This window comes from Acinonyx jubatus, chromosome B3 (assembly GCF_027475565.1).
Source record: "Acinonyx jubatus isolate Ajub_Pintada_27869175 chromosome B3, VMU_Ajub_asm_v1.0, whole genome shotgun sequence".
NCBI lineage: Eukaryota > Metazoa > Chordata > Mammalia > Carnivora > Felidae > Acinonyx > Acinonyx jubatus.
Window position 1 is genome coordinate 71432256 of NC_069386.1, and position 6459 is coordinate 71438714.

Consider the following 6459-nt stretch of genomic DNA (forward strand, 5'->3'; position numbering starts at 1 on the left):
TCTATGATTCTATTTACATAAAATTCTAGAAAATGCAAGCCCTTTTAGTAAGAGAAGGCAGACCACTGATTGCCTGGGGCTGAATAGGGGTTGGAGTGAAATGCCAGGAAAGTATACCAGAGGGGTTAAAAAGGAGCACGATGAATAGGGTCACAAGGTGGGGGGGGATCTGAGGAGGTGCATATACTCAGTATGTTGATTGTGATGATGATTTCACATTTGGACGGGTGAAGCAGAGCAGAGACTCAGTGTTTTAGAAGATAAAATTATGGAGAATAATGTAGCAGAAAAAAGAGGGAAACAAAGGCAAAAGATCAAGATCCACGACTTAGAGAGCTCAGTGACTTATGATTTCACATTTGTATGCCCATGTCAAAAATTATCAAATTGTACATTTTAAATATATGCAGTTTATTATGTCAAGTATGCCTCAATAAAGCAGTTTTTTGAAAGACCTAAATCAAAAGCAGGCAGAACTAAATGTTGAAAACCAATTAATCAGTGTTATAGAGAGCAGAATTTTTCATTTTCCTTTTATTACAAGGGGAAACTGTTTCAAGCATGCAAAGGTAACAGGATATTTTCTATATCTAATAATAAATACCATACCTGGTGTAATAAATAAGTGTACCTCATATATATAAATTAATTTTGGAAGTCCTCCATTATTCAATATTTCTCAGTCTGGCCAAAAGGTGGCAGTGTTTAAAAAGTGTTTGAGTTCAGGTTTGTGCAGCGCTGGAAGAACAGGAAAACAAGTCTGGTCTCTGGCTCAGTCTCCTCCCACCCATGAGAGACCCCTGAGCTAAAGTAAACTGTGCTGTGAAAGCTCGTATGACAACACCTGATCGGACTGTGTTTTCTGATGAACCAAAGGATGGAGACTCTCCTCCAAGTACTCATAGGAATATTAGAGTTGCAAGTGGCCTGTAAGTATACGATTCATCTAGGAGAGTCAGGGGATGGTGACAGCTCCCGGAGGGCAGGAATTGAGTCCTCTTCTTGTCCCGGGTAGGCCCATTTGAGAGCCAGTTACATGTTGGAAAGATAGACAATATTCTATGTTGATGTGATAACGTTGTTCCTGGGGGGAGGTGAAGAGCTCGGCGGAGAAAAACCATCCCTACTGGGGTCATGATGATCTTACGCCGGTCTTCTGTATTTTCTTTATATTGTCTCTTTGAACAGGGGTCAGTAGCCAAGAACTGGAGCAGAGTCCACATTCCCTGATCATCCAAGAGGGAGAAGACTTCACCATAAACTGCAGTTCATCAAAGACTTTCTATACCCTGGGCTGGTACAGGCAAAAAAATGGTGAAGGTCTAAGCTCCTTGATGATGTTACAGAAAAGTGGGGAAGAAAAGAGTCATGAAAAAATTACTGCTAAGTTGGATGAGAAAAAGCAGCAAACTTCCCTGCATATCACAGCCTCCCAGCCCAGCCACTCAGGCATCTATCTCTGTGCAGGAGATACACTGTGATCTCCAGACCTGTGCAGGCTGTCCCCAAACATGCAGCTGGGCCACAGATGCTCTGTTGACACAGGGCTCCAAAAGGGTGACTGAACACTTGCCAAGATGAGAAGCCTTAGGAAGATGCCGTAGTCTCATTGCAAAACAAAAACAAAACAAAGAAACAAAAGCAAAAATTCAAACAAAAAAATAAAAAACAAAAACACACACAAGAAGAAGAAAGTTCTGGAGTGAGAGTAGGGGAAGCTCTACCTTGATTCCCTAATTTCATTTGATTTTCTGTCTAGGTAATTCGTACTTTTTAGTAGATAGAACCTCAAATTGGGATAAGAATGGCATGGATTTCAGTGATTTTTGCAATAACTGTGCACAAACCTTGTGCCTTTAGTGTCCCAAGGAAACTCTTTCCCTTCTGCTACTCACTCAGCTTATTAACAGAAAGAAATTCTGAGTCATTTAGGAGATTCCTTGTGGCATTTTAGGCCTATACCATGAGAATCAGGGCAGCAATATTGTCGTACTGGGAGGAGTCAGGGGCAATATTTTTTTCCTAAGTTTATATTACAAATATAGAGATAGACAAATGGATGGATAGATAAATGACAGAGAGACTGAAAACAGTTCTCAGACTGCCCCTCTCTTCTCCAACAATAGGGCCTCACCCGTTCTCACTGCCCATTGGCTGCAGCCCCTCACGCTGATGTAGTTTCAAGAAGAAACAAATTATATTTCATCCTTGCAGCAGCGTTCATCTTACAGACATTTTTCCCACTTGTCTTATCCATTGTCTTTGATAAAAGATGTGCACTTAAGGCCAGATGCGCATGCAGAGATTTTGTCCTTAGTTTTTCCCCATCCCCACACCTTTATGAACCTCCCTCCTATCAGCCACTCCTGCTTTTCCCCAAACTCCTTATGTACTCTGCGACCTTTTAACACCCTTTTGCCCACCCAAAGCCTAATGTTCCCAGTCACCAAATTGCTTTCCAAAATCTTCTCCCACTTTATTGATTCCATATCCATTTCCCAGCTCAGTCTCCAAAATGAAGTTGGTTTGTAACCTAACATCTCAGTGCAACATTCTACATTAGCTCTCCCTGGATTGCTTGTATTTGAAAAGGGAACATTGGAGGAGATTCAAAGGGAGTCACCTCCAATGGTGCCCTTTCTCTTAGGGTGACTGTTGGAGAGAAAGGAGATTTTGTGTCAAATGCTGTTTCCCACACTGCTAAACCATGGTGTACCCATCTGGGGTGGCTCCCGTGGGCAAGGGTACAGGCACCACACTGCAAAAAAAATTTTTTTAAATATGTTATTATTCAAATTTGCTTAGAAGGATAATATAATCCAGAAAAGAAAAAGAACAGAGATTCTATTGCTTGACACTACACACAGTAATTTGTAGTATCTCTTATCTAAGATAGACACAATCTGCGCACAATCATTGTGATAGATGTGTGCAACACACAACATGGAAAGAACCATGGCCATTTAGATTCAATACCATAAAAGGCATAGAATGACAGATATTATTATGTGCATTTTACTCATGGGAAAGCTGAGTGAGAGAAGATATTAGCATCAATGAATGCTTTTGAAAACTGGAATTCTAGGGGAACACATTGGACGCCACAGCCACTCCAGAGACATAGAGGCCACTCGCCTATCACGTGATGAATCCTTACCTTGCCTGCTTCCTTTTAGTAGGTGCCCCTGAACAAATTTTCTGAAGCCAGAAGGCAGGTTGTGCTCTGCATTCTGTAAAATGCATATCAGAAAATGATGGAGATGTGGTATATACGCTTGGAAATCAAAAAGAATGAAATCTTGCCATTTGCAACGATGTGGATGGAACTACAGTGTATTATGCTAAGTGAAATAAGTTAGGCAGCGGAAGACCAATATATGATTTCACTCATATGAGGAATCTAAGAAACAAAACAGATGAACATAGGGGAAGGGAACCAAAAACAAGATAAAAATAGAGAGGGAGGCAAAGCATAAGAGACTCTTAAATACAGAGAACAAACTGAGGGTTAATGCAGGGGAGATGGGTGGGGGATGGACTAAATGGGTGATGTACTTGGAGGGCATTTGTTGGGATGAGCACTGGGTGTTGTATGTAAGTGATGAATCACCAAATTCTACTCCTGACACCAATACTACACTGTATGTTAACTAATTTGAATCTAAACTTAAAAAAATTAAAAAATGATGGACACTGGGTTACTCTGCTCCTGACCCCACCAGGTAACTGAGTTAGACCTTTTTTGAGTCTCAAATCTCTCCACTGGGACAATGTATGCAGCCTATGTATCAGTATCCTGCACTTAAAAGTGGTGGCTTCTCATATTTACTTTAGTTTATTTTATTTTTCTGGGGTTCCTGATTGGTATCTTTTTTCTCCTCCAACTTTAAATAGTAATAATCTACCCTTTTTTGGCAGGGTTTTCATTCTGCACAAGCTCACTAAAGCCATTTGCTGTGCTTGATTTTCTGGCAGAGTCATTCTAGTTAGAAAATTATCTGAACAATTAAATTAGAATACATAGCAACTGTATTTCTTAGGTTGTAGTTTGCACACTTAAGACATATATGGGTCCTCTCATTAACCTCAGTGTTTTTGAAAGTTTTCCTACAAATTCCTGCTAACAGCTAGGAGAGTGAGGCTGTATGCTCATAGGCCTGTGAGATGTTGTCTACTATAGAGATGATATCTCTTTGAAATCTCATGTTCTGTCTTTAAAATTCATGTGTCACATTCTATTCTGTAATATGCCCTCATTTGTTTCAAAATACCAAAAAAAAAAAAAAAAGCTTTAAATTCAGGATCCAGAAAAGTATGACATGTTTATCCCAGTGCTTACTGTCACCCTTCATACACTGCTACCTGGCCTGTTCTCTGTTAGGGGACATAAATATTCTGCCAGCAATCTCAAGAAAATGGGGGTGCTTTCAAGCCCAAAGACATCAGGGCTTCATGGAGAACTGGAACAGTGGCTCATCATCAGGGAGACTGCAACAGCCACCTTGATGATTACAAGGGGGCAGTAGATCTAGTGATAAACTTGACCTGTCCTCTTTATGCCTCCCACATATCATTAAAGATTACCAGATTAATGCAAATTTGTTTTTATCTAAAAGGAGATGTCCTGGTTTTTTGTTTATTCTGTTTGCTTTGTTTCTTTTTTAAAAAATGCATTACTTTAATAAAATATTGCAGCGTCACTAAAAAGCAAGAAAGGGCACCTGGCTGGCTCAACTGGTAGGGCTTGTGACTCCTGATCTCAGAGTTGTAAATTCAAGCCACACATTGGGTATAGAGAAGAAAAGAAAGAGAGAAAGAAAGAAAGAAAGAAAGAAAGAAAGAAAGAAAGAAAGAAAGAAAGAAAGAAAGAAAGAAAGAAAGAAAAGGAAAGGGAGAAAAAAGAGAATGTTAGGTTGCCAGTATTTTTGCTTTAGGAAAAGGAATAGAGAAGAAACAAGGTAAATATACACACAGAAGTAACCCTCTGGCAAACCTAGACCTACAATTAGCATTGACCCTAAAAAAGCCCTGCTTTCCTAAGTCTAAGAAGCACAATGGGATAGAAAATGAATGCCCTGGTCAGTACAAGGTAGGAAGCTCATTTATGTAAATCAGGATAGAAGCTACAAGGTGTTCCTCAGGCACTCAGCCCAGATCCTCGGCATTTGAAACTCCAAGTTGTCAGATCATTTTTTTTTCTTAAAGACAAAACTTCCCCCTCTAAAATTCCATTCTATAAAAATGAGCCTTTGCTATTATTCAAAGTTTTATTTTCTTCTTTTAAAAAAGTCAGAATGTTCACCCTACTCTGTCAGTAAGCAACGGTAACCTTTTTCCTGCATTGTCACTGTCAGGGTCCTTTTCTCTTTTCGTTCTCGTCTCTGCCTTTCATGTTAAGGTAATCTTGTCAAATGCCCTGTGATCCCAGATGCTCATTCATACTTAGTGGGATATGAACATGGGATCTGAGCAAAGGAGGTGGCTCTGGTTCCTCTGTTTTTCAGTATTTGCCTCATTTAGTTCTCAATTGAACTTGGTATCCCAGACTCTTATATGCCTCTTTAGTCAATATCTTTAGAAAAAAATAGGGTTGTTTTTTTTTTCTCCATGAAAGCAGGTGGAAAGGAGTGGACATCTGACTTTTCCAGGTCAGGATGGGAGATCTGAGAGTATAACTTGATACTTTATACTTTATACCTGGTACATTCTGTTTAAAGCTCCCTTACCCTGCACCCCTCACTCTGATCTTCTGAAGTATCAAGTGCCCAAATTCTTGAGATTTTCAGAGCACCTGGGTTTTTGTTGGCATTGCCCTTTGTGGGCCCTTAGGATTCAACTTTCTTCAGTCAGCTAAACCAGTTACCAGTTATCTGTTCACAATCAGTTCCCTAAACGTCTTACAGGCCGTCATCATCTCTTGTCTCTGTTCTATATGTCCTTTGAGGTTCGTGACTTTTTTTTTTTAATTTTTTTTTCAACGTTTTCTTATTTATTTTTGGGACAGAGAGAGACAGAGCATGAATGGGGGAGGGGCAGAGAGAGAGGGAGACACAGAATCGGAAACAGGGTCCAGGCTCCGAGCCATTAGCCCAGAGCCTGAAGCGGGGCTCGAACTCACGGACCGCGAGATCGTGACCTGGCTGAAGTCGGACGCTTAACCGACTGCGCCACCCAGGCGCCCCGTGAGGTTCGTGACTTTTAAAAGAATGTTTACTCTCAGTGGTTTCTGAGAAAGGCACAGAGAAAAAAATATGTCTCCGATTCACCATGCTTAATCATAAATCCAGCTCTCACTGATTTTCCAGGGAGATATTATAAGGTGCCCAGGTGCAGAGTTCCTGTCTGTCTTGTTCATATCTCTGTATTTCCCTAGCAGATAGTGGGTACTCCTAAGGGTTCATCAAATGAATGGGAGAAATAGAATTATTTTTACAACTCTCCAATAGTGGCATGAAAGAA

General features: G+C 40.4%; 1 long non-coding RNA gene across 1 annotated transcript; it reads left to right on the top strand.

The window, feature by feature from the left end:
* The first annotated feature begins 711 nt into the window (after positions 1 to 711).
* LOC128315999 (uncharacterized) lies at positions 712 to 1628 on the top strand. The gene is made up of 2 exons (XR_008299276.1): positions 712 to 929; positions 1189 to 1628. It is a non-coding gene; the product is annotated as an uncharacterized LOC128315999 (long non-coding RNA).
* Positions 1629 to 6459: the final 4831 nt, after the last annotated feature.